The sequence below is a fragment of the Ahaetulla prasina genome, chromosome 9, assembly GCF_028640845.1.
Source record: "Ahaetulla prasina isolate Xishuangbanna chromosome 9, ASM2864084v1, whole genome shotgun sequence".
Classification (NCBI taxonomy): Eukaryota; Metazoa; Chordata; class Lepidosauria; order Squamata; family Colubridae; genus Ahaetulla; species Ahaetulla prasina.
The window spans coordinates 26,200,943-26,211,663 of NC_080547.1; the positions used below are offsets into that span (position 1 = coordinate 26,200,943).

Here is a 10,721-nt window from a genome sequence, read left to right on the forward strand (position 1 = left end):
CATGCAGAAGTCTAAAGGGGCAACTAACCTTAATTTAGGAAGTGATGAGACCATGGGAAAGGGCTCTTCAGTGCCCTCTATACTCAGTTCACATATCATTTGCTCTGAGATTAACACAGGATCCATTGGATAAAAGTCAAGCCTGAGGTTACCTGTGTGTGATTGTATGTGGAAATGACCTTGGGAGACAGGGCAAAAGAGATGCAACCAAAGGAACGGTTAGCTAAAAAGCAGCTGAGCCCACAGGGGCAATGTGGATGAGTCAAGAAGCTCAGAAGAGAGCCACCCTAGTTTCTTGGGTTGTAAAAGGGGTGATGGTGAGATGTGCTCTCAGACTTACAAGGTTATATGAATGTAGCTTTACAATAAAGTAGAATTAGCTCATCTGATTTGTTTCTTGTCTGATCACGGTTGCCATGGAGGCTATGTACTGTGACTTAATTCATAAAATTTCTCCCAGTTTCACTCCACCATGGATTAGAGGTTGACGTCAACGGTCTCTTCTCCACCATACCACAGTGACAACAATAAGATCCAATGTCTTGTCGTGGAGAAGGGTGTTAGACTAGGAGCATGGAAATTCTTATACTTAGAAGCTCACTGGGTGAAGCTGGACTTGTCCTTCTTTCACAGCCCCTATTACACAAAATTATTGTTGTGCGGAAAAATATGAGGAGGGAACACTATGTACTCTGCCTTTAACTCCTATGCAAAAAGTAGAATATAAATCTAGCATAGCATAATGCATGTTACCTAGTTGGGTAATGAAATGTCTACAAGAAAACAACCAAGCTCAGAGAGCACCAAGGAGCTCTCACGGTCTACTGTCTTTTCTTCCCATATCTGCAAGTTCATCTGATTTCTCAGTACAGTACAGAAGCAGCAGCAGCAGCAACAACAACAACAACAACAGAGTTGGAAAGGGCCTTGGAGGTCTTCTAGTCCAACCCCCTGCTTAGGCAAGAAACCCTACACCATTTCAGGGAAATAGTTATCCAACATTTTCTTAAAAATTTCCAGTGTTGGAGCATTCACAACTTCTAAAGGCAAGTCATTCCACTTATTAATTGCTCTAACTGTCAGGAAATTTCTCCTTAGTTCTAAGTTGCTTCTTTCCTTGATCAGTTTCCACCCATTGCTTCTTGTCCTACCCTCAGGTGCTTTGGAGAATAGCTTGACTCCCTCTTCTTTGTGGCAGCCCCTGAGATATTGGAACACTGTTATCATGACATTCCTAGTCCTTCTTTTCATCAAACTAGACATACCCAGTTCCTGCAACAGTTCTTGATATGTTTTAGCCTCCAGTCCCCTAATCATCTTTGTAGCTCTTCTCTGCACTCTTTCTAGAGTCTCAGCATCTTTTTTACATCGCGGCGACCAAAACTGAATGCAGTATTCCAAGTGTGGCCTTACCAAGGCATTATAAAGTGGTATTAACTCTTCACGTGATCTTGACTCTATCCCTCTGTTTATGCAGCCCAGAACTGTGTTGGCTTTTTTAGCAGCTGCTGCACACGGCTGGCTCATATCTAAATGGTTGTCTACTAGGACTTCAAGATCCCTCTCACAGGTACTACTATTGAGCAAGGTACCACATATATTTGAGGGATTCTCATCTCTGATGAATGCTTGATCAAAGTCCTCTCTTCAAGCTGGTTCACAAAAAAAATCAAGATGGTACTGCAGCTGTACAATCAAAGTGTTATTACTTTTTATATTAGATTAACAGAGTTGGAAGGGACCTTGTAGATCACCTAGTCCAGGGGTCTCCAACCTTGGCAACTTTCAGACTTGTGGACTTCAACTCCCAGAATTCCTCAGCCAGCTGGAGTTGAAGTCCACATGTCTGAAAGTTGCCAAGGTTGGAGACCCCTGATCTAGTCCAACCCCCCTGCCCAAGCAGGAGACGCTACACCATTTTCGACAAATGTCAGTCTAATCTCTTCCTCAAAACCTTCAGTGATGAAATTCACACAACTTCCGAAGGCAACTTCTGTTCCCTGGGTTGATCGAGCTGTTCCATTGTTATGTATTGTATACACAATGCCTATAAAATATTTGTGGGTTGGAGAAATGCAGGATCTATCTTGACATTGGTTTAACCTCCTCAGATAATATCCCATTATATTACAGCACTACTGCAGCATAAGAACCTGTCAAGAGGAGATCCATATGAAAACAATGATGGTTAAACTATGGCTTTGAACACAGTATAGTACTCTTAACAATGCATTAACACATTTGTTTACTTCCATCTTCTGAAAGCCCCCTAAATTACCAGCACTGTAATTTGTCAGACTCAATAGAGTTGTCTGGCATCTGAGCCAAATTGGAAAAAAGAAATGTTATCAGAAAAGGTAGGGAGAAGATTTTCTCAAAAATCAAAGAAAAGGGCTACCTCAAGGGTACAAATAGTCAAACTGAAGTCTGTTTAATCATTTGACAGCAGAATATTCCGTGCTGATATATGAAAATCCTAAACCACTTATTCAATCAAGACCACTGTCATGCATCATTAATAATTGTAGGAGATGATGGTGGCATAGCTGTTAGAGTGCAGCACTGCAGGCTACTTCTGCTGATCACTGGCTGCCAGCAGTTTGGCAGATCGAATCTCACCAGGCTCAAGGTTGACTCAGCCTTCCATCCTTCTGAGGTCGGTAAAATGAGGTCCCAGATTGTTGGGGGCCATAGGCTGACTCTGTAAACCGCTTAGAGAGGGCTGTGAAAGCACTGCGAAGTGGTATATAAGTCTAAGTGCTATTGCTATTGCTATCAGGCCAAGCTCGAGGGAGGAATAAAGCACATCATCAGTCTTGAGTGCCTTTTGCTTGAGTACCAATTTGCTTTGACCATTACTAGTTCAGATTCTTGTAGAGTGATAGGATGCAATAAACATGCTGTCATTTGAACCACCTGGCTTCCTAATTTCCTTAGCATGACAAATAAAGGTAGTGCTCAACTTACAACAGTTCATTCAGTGATGTTCAGTTACAACAATGACTTATAACCATTTTTCACCCTTACAAGCTTTGCAGCATCCCCATTATCATGTAATCAAAATTCAGATGCTTGACAACTGGTTCATAGCTGCGTCCCAAGCTCATGTGATCAACTTTTGCGACCTTTTGACAAGCAAAATCAGCCTCATTCACTTAACAGCTGTGTTACTAACTTATCAACTGCAGTGATTCACTTAACAACAATGGCAGGAAAGGTTGTAAAATGGGGCAAAACTCACTTAACAACCGTCTCACTTAACAACAGAAATTTTAGTTGTAAGTCGAGGATTACCTGTCATTGGGCAAATTTTTTAAGTGACAGTCAGATAAGTAGTTCTGTATTCACTATGCTCCCAATGCAGTAAAAGACATTAAGAACATGGAATAAAACACAAAATAAATTTATACCAAGTAGGACCTTGAATACCAGAATTACATAACTGTAGTCATCACCCAAATCTAAGCAGTGAAGGCAACTTCATGGAACCCAGGTTTCTGGGGCAGGATGTTCCATGCAGAAGTCTAAAGGGGCAACTAACCTTAATTTAGGAAGTGATGAGACCATGGGAAAGGGCTCTTCAGTGCCCTCTATACTCAGTTCACATATCATTTGCTCTGAGATTAACACAGGATCCATTGGATAAAAGTCAAGCCTGAGGTTACCTGTGTGTGATTGTATGTGGAAATGACCTTGGGAGACAGGGCAAAAGAGATGCAACCAAAGGAACGGTTAGCTAAAAAGCAGCTGAGCCCACAGGGGCAATGTGGATGAGTCAAGAAGCTCAGAAGAGAGCCACCCTAGTTTCTTGGGTTGTAAAAGGGGTGATGGTGAGATGTGCTCTCAGACTTACAAGGTTATATGAATGTAGCTTTACAATAAAGTAGAATTAGCTCATCTGATTTGTTTCTTGTCTGATCACGGTTGCCATGGAGGCTATGTACTGTGACTTAATTCATAAAATTTCTCCCAGTTTCACTCCACCATGGATTAGAGGTTGACGTCAACGGTCTCTTCTCCACCATACCACAGTGACAACAATAAGATCCAATGTCTTGTCGTGGAGAAGGGTGTTAGACTAGGAGCATGGAAATTCTTATACTTAGAAGCTCACTGGGTGAAGCTGGACTTGTCCTTCTTTCACAGCCCCTATTACACAAAATTATTGTTGTGCGGAAAAATATGAGGAGGGAACACTATGTACTCTGCCTTTAACTCCTATGCAAAAAGTAGAATATAAATCTAGCATAGCATAATGCATGTTACCTAGTTGGGTAATGAAATGTCTACAAGAAAACAACCAAGCTCAGAGAGCACCAAGGAGCTCTCACGGTCTACTGTCTTTTCTTCCCATATCTGCAAGTTCATCTGATTTCTCAGTACAGTACAGAAGAGTCTAAGCAGAGACTCCACATGCAAAGGTTCTCCAGCTGTACAAGACAAAGGGTACAGGTTGCTTGAACACAACCTACACATGTACCACTTACTTGGATATATCTGCTGTATAGATCATCAGATGAAAATGGCAAGGCTGGGAATGGGAACACCAGAATGAGCCCCAGGTCCATTGGTCCCTTCCCGTCTTGCATGATTTCATTAGCTCAAAGGAACGAGGAATTCTTGGAGAGAGGTGGAACTTGTCATATTGATGCATATGGGTGCATTCATCCAAGCAAAATGATAAGGCAACTGCTTCCCACATCTGATTTGCAGAGGGGATAAAAATTCAAAAAGGAAGTGGCTTCATTTGCCTTCTCTTGACTTGGTATGCAGAGAAGGGGACATGAAAACACTTGTCCATGTTGGGTTATGGATGGTCCTCACCATCGAACTAGGTAAGCCTCTAAGAGTCTGTGAACTGGGGAGATATGAGGAGTCTCCAAGACTTAACCAAGTCTGCTTAAGACAGGAAGAAAGGGAAATGAATGCATTTGCATGGATGATGATGTCACTATACTTTTTGTCTCTTGTGGCCGCTGCCAAACTCTTATAATTAAAAAGGTGAAATGAATGGCTATGATGAGGGAATGATTCTATTACTGTATATAGTTAGAATAGAATATCAGAGTTGGAAGGGACCTTGGAGGTCTTCTAGTCCAACCCCTGCTTAGGCAAGAAACCCTACACCATTTCAGGCAAATAGTTATCCAACATCTTCTTAAAAACTTCCTTTGGAAGTGTTGGAACATTCGCAACTTCTGCAGGCAATTTGTTCCACAACTTAAACAAAAAGTATTCAACTACTATGGGAGTTAGGGAGAGATGTAGAATGTTGCATGCAGATGTTTAAAAGAATGTGAGGTGGATGATGATGATGATGATGATGATGATGATTTTGCTGTGAACTGTATCCAGCTCAGGAAATTGCAAAAATTTTTTGCAATTAATCATTTTCTCTTTTTAAAAAAATCTTCTTTCCCTTCCAAGTTGTTGGCATTAAATGCCATAACTGCCTATTCAAGAAACCTGGCGGCAATTGCATCACTAATCAAATTCCTTGCAGACTATACATTGGGCATGCTTGCTACAAGAGGACAGTCTATTTTGGTATGTGCCATAGTTATTTAGATCATGGTACTTAATATATTTTTTTCTTTTTGTTTTAATCTTCTGCCAATCCCTCTATCAAGGAACCTGGGTCCCAGATAAAACAAAATCTCCTTTTCTGAGAAGGACATGTATATGTTCATAGGCCTTCTATCATAGCATGAGTAAAATAAATGGTAAAGATTTCACATTTCAATTACTGACACTGGACACCTCCTAAACTACTTCTGATTCAATGTATTAATGCCTGAGAAATAATGACTTAGAGCAGGGTTCCCCAACACTGGGCTGTGGCCTACTTGGAACCGGGCCACACAAGTGGTGGGCCAGCATGCAGCTCAACTAGTTGGCCTGGTTGCAGGGGTAAAATGCAACCGGTTCACCCTGGTTCAGAAAAACTGGTAGTAGAAAAAAAGCTACCAGTTTGGTTCATCAGGTAGTTTAAAAAGCTACCGGTTCTGTTGAACCAGTAGTTTAAAAAAGCTACCGGTTCCTACGAACCGGTATTTCCGATGATCAGCTGTGCCGCGTGATTTAGCTTTGCTAGAAAGTAGGAAATCCTACTTTTGCACGGCACAGCTGATACCCACCTTGCTGTTCTACTTACCTTCCCAAGCCTTCTTTTGCCGTGTACTACACATGTGCATGTGTAGCATGTGTTTGGTGTGCAGTGCGCATGCGCACGCAGCACATGTTTGGTGAGCACTGTGCATGCACGAACCAATGCACATGTGTGGCTAGCGAACCGATAGCAAGCCAGTTCAGATTTCACCACTAACTGGTTCCCGTCCCCTCCCCACAGCTGGGCCGCCAAGCCATAAAGATTGGGTACTGCTGATTTAGAGCAAAACCCATGAATTTTCTTCTGGCTATATGAATATGAAGCAATAATAAAAGGAAAGATGCCTTTCAACATAGCTGTCCTTTGAACATAACTGTCCTTTTCATGTAACTCTTCCAAGTGGCTCAGAAGAGAGTAAGTTGCATTTCCTGGTTCCAGGAACATGGCTACCATGCATATAGGCAGTTCTTGATTTATGAGCCACAATTTCTATTGCTAAATGAGGCTGGTGTTAAGTGAATCACACCCGATTTTACAATCTTTTATCCCACAATTGTTAAGCAAATCACTGCGGTCATTAAGTGAATCATGCAGTCTTTAACTGAACCTGGTTTCCTCATTGGCTTTCTTTGTTGGAGGCTGGGAAGGTCGCAAATGGGGAATCACATGAACCTAGGATGGCGCAACCACCAAAAGACATGATGGTTGCCAAACACCAGAAATTTGATCACGTGACCAATGGGAATGATGCAGTGGTTACAAATGCAAGTATACTGGTTGTAAATCATTGCTTTCGATGTCATCGTAACTCTGAATGATCACTGAATGAATGGTTGTAAGTGGAGGACTGCATGTATAATCTCTGCATATTCAGAGGTTATGGTTTAAATTATAATGCTTAGGTAAGGCCATAAAATGAGCAAGGATCCTTAGCCCCATATTTGTTTCCCCTCAAATAATGAAACAAAAATATCAGTGGTGATTCCTGGCTTTCTCTAGATCAGGGGTCTCCAACCTTGGTCCCTTGTGGACTTCAACTCCCAGAGTCCCTCAGCCAGCTTTGCTTTACTGGCTGAGGGACTCTGGGAGTTGAAGTCCACAAGTCTTAAAGGGACCAAGGTTGGAGACCCCTGATCTAGATTGTTTTCTGAAAAGGAAGGTTTCCTTAAGTACCTCGCCCTTAATAACTTACTTCTTTTGCTTCACAGGCAAAACTCTTCTATTTAGTTTCCTGGGCTGTGCCCCCAAATGTATGGAAGTCTATGAGCGACCCCAGGATCAAAATATCACTCAGATCGTGACATGTTGTTCTAACCGAGATTTCTGCAATGCTTAAGTAAGACGTGAACGAGGGAAAGACAGGGTGGGAAAGAAAAAAAACCTGTCCCTGTGTCTTTGTTTTAGGATTAATGCTGCTCAGCAATTATCACACGATTGTTTGTGGCATATCACACTTCATTTCGGACATTAATACAACTGAGCGTATCCAGAAATATTTTACAAGAAGAGTCCTCCACTCCTCTGATCACAACAAAATACCTTATGCCACCAGACTTGAATTTCTGGATTTAGAAAATTTAGAACTAGGCCACCTTTGGCATGACCTGAGCATAACTCATAAAATCATCTGCTACAATGTCCTTCCTGTTGAAGACTACTTCAGCTTCAGCCACAACAATATAGGAGCACACAATAGATTTAAACTTAAAGTGAACCACTCCAATCTTGATTGTAGAAAACATGACTTCAGTAACAGAGTTGTTAATGCCTGGAATGCACTCCCTGACTCCGTGGTCTCATCCCAAAATCCCCAAAACTTTAACCTAAGACTGTCTACTGTTGACCTCACCCTTTTCCTAAGAGGTCTGTAAGGGGCGTGTATAAGAGCACCAGCGTGCCTACTGTTCCTGTCCTAATGTTCCCTTTGGTTGTATTCAATTTGTGTGGTTATTTCATGCTTATATTTATTGTTGTGTTTGACAAAATAAATAAAAATAAAATAAAATAAAATATTATGGCACCTGAGAAGCTTGCAGATCCTCAACCTAGGATTTAAGCAATAGTTCAGCTACAGTGAAATTTTCCATGACAATGGCTGGTTGGATCTGCGCAATGGGACAATTGTACCATTTCCCGCCCCCCCAGCATATAATTGGCTGCCAAGGGTTGTCAAATTCTTGGTAATCAGATGATCAGCAAAGTCCCAAATTCCTTATTGGAGGTAGAAGGATGATATTTATTATTTATTTATTTATTTTTCGAGTACGTCTTAGATCATATATATATATCAGTATAAGCGTGAACGGAATACATAAAATGAATACAATCAAAGGGAACATTAGGACAGGGACATTAGCAGGGGTGAAATGCTCCCGGTTTGGATTGGATCACTCGATCCGGTAGCAATGGCAGCAGGTGGTTTGGAGAACCAGTAGCAAAAATCCCTGCCCCCCCCCACATGCCCAGCTGAGCCGCGTGATCATCAGAGGTTTTTGTTTTTTGTTTACTCTTAAAAGCATTTTTTCTCAACCTCTTCGGCCAAGGAGCTGGGATCATCATAACCCTTTAAAAGCGTTTTTAAAAGCATTTAAAATACTTTTAAAAGGCTCCTCTTACGATCCCAGCTGAGTTGCCTGATCGCCAGAACCCTTTAAAAGCACTATTTACAACCTCTTCAGCCGAAGAGGTTGTAGAAAAAATGCTTTAAAAAAAAAAAAAAGTATGCCATGCCCACCCAGTCACATTACCCCCCCCCAAGCCATGCCCACAGAACCGGTAGTAACAAATTTTACATTTCACCCCTGGACGGTAGGCAAGCTGGTGCTCTTATGCACGTCCCTTACAGACCTCTTAGGAATGGGGTGAGGTCAACAGTAGCCAGTCTAAGGTTAAAATTTTGGGTGTTTTGGGGTGAAACCACAGAGTCAGGTAATGCATTCCAGGCATTGACCACTCTGTTGCTGAAGTCATATTTTCTGCAATCGAGTTTGGAGCAGTTTACCTTGAGTTTGTATCTATTGTGTGCTTGTGTATTGTTGTGGTAGTTCTAAATTTGATAAGCCCAAAATTTGGAAGGTCTACATTTTAGTATCTGGCAGTAAGTGGCAAACCCATTTAAAATATGCATTTGTAGAAGAAAAGAGAGGTCTTAAAGTGAAAGAAATGTCTGCTTTGCTATGAAATTCTGGAACTGAAATATTGGAGGGGAATGGCACACAACCAGATCAAACTAGCCCAACAGATGGCACTTGTCCATCACAAAACCATGAATGCAGCTAGATATGCAAAGTTAGAAGAAGCTCACCAGGATGGACAAGGTAAGCCGACAGAGGCAGCTGGAATGGTCTGTCTACCTTGAAAGTCCAGTTGCCTCTTGAAAAGGCACCTTTGGGACAACCATGACCTGGATGACAGACAATCTCCATAGACATTGTCCTGGGACACAAATATTCGTCTTCATTTAATCAACATTAATCTTTCATTTCCTTCTCTTTGTCTTTCATTAGCACCGGCAGATAAGAAATTAGGGAGAAATGGAAGGCATGCTTCGTATTATATGCCCTAAACTGGCCTGATATAGGAATTGTCCTAGGAGGCATCCCAACATTCCTCTTCCGAGCAGTTTTTCGGACATATAATTCGGTTTCCATGTGGTCTCTTTTTCAGCAGAGGGAAGCACTGATCTGCCTTTTTCTGGTCTTCTAAAATTCTAGCATGGTCAGGAAGTCTTCAGGGGCTGAGAGACCAACGACCAAGAAGTAGGGGAAGAGACAGATTTCAAAAAAAGAAAGAAAGAAATCCTGGAAGGAGGCAAAGAAAAAACAATCATGCTGAGAAACTGACTGGGACATGTTCAGAAAGTCCAAACAAGGGATGCCGTATATATTGGGAAATTCCAAAACTGCAAAATCAAATTCTGATTTATTTATTTTTACAGAACTTGTCTGAGGGAAGACTCGTAAGATTATGCCACCGTCTGCTGGAAGAATTTGGAAAGACTTGGCAGAAAATGGAGAATGAAAAGAAAGGAAACCCAGGCCACTTTGGAGTAAGGTAGTCCTTGACTTACAACAGTTCATTTAGTGATGCTTTGAAGTTAAAACAGTCAAAATAGTGGCTGATGACCATTTTTCATTCTTATGACCGTTGAAATATTCCCACGGTCAGATGATCAAAACTCAAGATGCTTGGCCACTGATTCACATTTATGACAGTGTCCCGGAGTCGTCCGATCAATTTTTGTGACTTCGTGAAAAGCCAACTCAATGGGGAAGCTGGATTCGCTTAACGACGGTGTGACTAATTTAACAACTGCAGTGATTCAGTGACCGGAATGGTCGTAAAATGAGGCAAAACTCACTTAACAACCTTGTTACTGATTTAACAACTGCAGTGATTCAGTGACCGGAATGGTCGTAAAATGAGGCAAAACTCTTGTATGGAAACCCAGAGAAAAGCTCCTCCTTCTCTCAACAAGCCAGAGACTTTCACCCAGATTTGGCCACAGCACCCCATGTGGAGAGGCAGGCCTTATTCCATCTCACCCATCAGGTGAAGTTAGGATGTGGGTGAAAGAAGCCAACATGGCAGCTGCAATCGCCTGCTCCTAGAC

General features: G+C 41.8%; 1 long non-coding RNA gene across 1 annotated transcript; it reads left to right on the top strand.

Annotated features, from left to right (window-relative positions):
* The first annotated feature begins 1,131 nt into the window (after positions 1 to 1,131).
* LOC131204000 (uncharacterized) lies at positions 1,132 to 10,178 on the top strand. The gene is made up of 3 exons (XR_009156508.1): positions 1,132 to 1,570; positions 7,318 to 7,445; positions 10,047 to 10,178. It is a non-coding gene; the product is annotated as an uncharacterized LOC131204000 (long non-coding RNA).
* The last annotated feature ends 543 nt before the right edge of the window (positions 10,179 to 10,721 follow it).